Source organism: Tenrec ecaudatus, chromosome 9 (assembly GCF_050624435.1).
Source record: "Tenrec ecaudatus isolate mTenEca1 chromosome 9, mTenEca1.hap1, whole genome shotgun sequence".
Classification (NCBI taxonomy): Eukaryota; Metazoa; Chordata; class Mammalia; order Afrosoricida; family Tenrecidae; genus Tenrec; species Tenrec ecaudatus.
The window spans coordinates 98,423,463-98,425,911 of NC_134538.1; the positions used below are offsets into that span (position 1 = coordinate 98,423,463).

Consider the following 2,449-nt stretch of genomic DNA (forward strand, 5'->3'; position numbering starts at 1 on the left):
ATACAAGTGAAACTGTATTAAAACTATACAATTTCTGGTTTCTTAAGACTGTTTATGGCCTTAGAATATCAATATTCTCTAAGTTTATAACAATTGAAAATGTGGGTACCATTTTTGTTACCTTTAATATAATCTAAAAATAAAACAATCATTCAAATTTGTTATTACTCATTTAAGTAATTAGTCACTAAAACATAATCCTGTATTTCCTGACCAAAAATAGCAATGGAAATAAGAATGCATTAATTATTAATTGCTACTGTAAGGCAGCAAACATTGAAAAATAATATACTTTTCCTTAAAAATAAGTGAACTGATTTTCAGCACACTGTCCTCTGTTTTGCCTGAATTTGCATTGTAGATCTCTGAAATTTGCCCCGGCATCCTTATTGTACATCTGGAACTACCTGTGAATGCCTTATCATTGTTCTGCCTTGCTTTAATGACTTAGTAGACGTATAAATCATGAGAAGCACTTATCTGGATGATGATGCATTTGAGTAATATATCACCAAGCAAAGTTGCTTAGATGATATATTACCCCAAAGATGGCGCTCTACAGAGTGGAATCCAGGAACACTTCCATGATTCTTATTATCGTCTGGTCATTACTGCATAAAATACTCGCTCGGGAGAGGGCTCACTTAAGAACCACTCGCTTGCTTTTGCTACATTTTAATCCACAATTAAAATCTTGGTATAAGAGAGTCACTCTAGCTATTTGTTATTAAAAACAGTCATTCTTAGGAAATATGTTGTGTTAAAATATGAAATTCCTTTATTTCTTCACCAGGATGTGCATTGACATATATATTAGACTTTCATTGAATATTAATTCTGTTCATCTGTTAGTGATACTCAATATGTAAGACTTTATAATACCGGATTATTTTTCATTATCAATATTAATCATTGTTTTACATATTCTGAAATAGCAATGTTTGAATAATGTGACTCTGGAGACACATTACAATAACTATTAATTTAGAGCTATATGGCTACTGTGCAAATTGTAGAGCCTTTAATATAGAATAATTCAAAAATAGAGCTCTGAATGAGGTGTGAATTGAATGAATCCTATATAGTGTTAGAACTGTAGTTTAGCAATCTTCTAAATATCTGTTTGTAATAAAGTATTATTTTACCCTGCTAATTTCTATTTTTGAGAAATATGTAATTTTTCTCATACAAATTCATGGCTATTAAGTCTTGATTCTAAAATTGAATATGTAGTGTTTTAACTTAAATGACTTTTTAGTATAAAAATTGTTAAGGAAAATAAGTGTATTTACACATTGATAAAACCCAGTGTTTATCAAATTTCTTTTTAAATTAAATTAATTTATTTTAAACACTTTTATTTGAATATACTTCACATATCATACAATATAACCATTCAATCATATTAAGAAATTTCTGCAATTATCACCACATATCAAGTTCAGAACATTTTCTTGTTGAACTCCTTGTGAGCTGTCAATTGTCCTCAATCATACATCGCCATGCCTTTGGCAATTACCAATCCAGCTACTGTTCTCTATAGATCTACCTATTCTGGGTTTCATAACAGAAAAGCATACTAAATACAGACAGGAAGCAAACATACCAAAAATCAAAGCCAAACAAACCAAGGGAAAACCCATCAATGACTAAATAAAATGTAGAAAAACCTCCATGAAAAAGAATGCAGAAAATATTAAAAGCTAAAACAACTCTATAATGGTTCAACGGTGAGATCAAATGAGAAAGTTTTACATTTTAACCCGAGGTCCTCTTCCACAGTCAATTTTTTTTTGTTTTTGTTTGTGAAGATTTATTTGTGTTAGTTATGTTAAAATCGTATTCCATGGGTATCCAGCCTTCCAGCTAGCTTTCAGCAGGAACTGGCATGGTTATGATCATTACAAATCCTTCAGGTCTCCAAATATGAAGTCTTATATCCTATCCTTTTTTTGAGAACTCATTTCCATCCGCTGTAGCAAAAATCTGACTCTTCACATCTTTAAAGCACTCCAGTGTGCACCAATTAAGTGGTTCCAGGCATGTCAGACTCAGTCCATCTAAGAAACAGATTAAGTTTTAAGAAATGGCTCAAGTTTGCTTTTCTCGCCTAAATGTAACAAATGCCTGGCATCAGCTAGAGCTAATTAAGACCTTCATCTTTAGTCCGTATTTGCATTGTGACTTCCAGTTACTTCCTAGTGTCTACAAAAGGCAGTTCCTCCTAGTGTCTGGTGTGCCCATGGCCGAAATTTCTGCGCTATTTTCAAGGCCCCACAACTCCCACAGTCAATTTTACCACGTTCTGTCTGCGAACAAGGGTATTCCCATCCGAGGACCGTGATCAGAAGGGATTCACCAGGGGTTTAATCCTGCAAATGGACTTTGGGCTTCCGTTGTTATCCATGAACCCCTAAAATCTTGTCCATGGGCAAAGTGCGTATTAACT

At 33.2% G+C, this 2,449-nt stretch overlaps 1 non-coding gene across 1 annotated transcript; it reads right to left on the bottom strand.

Moving 5' to 3' along the window:
• Positions 1 to 2,131: 2,131 nt before the first annotated feature.
• Positions 2,132 to 2,184, bottom strand: LOC142457558 (small nucleolar RNA SNORD44). The gene has a single exon (XR_012786272.1). It is a non-coding gene; the product is annotated as a small nucleolar RNA SNORD44 (small nucleolar RNA).
• Positions 2,185 to 2,449: the final 265 nt, after the last annotated feature.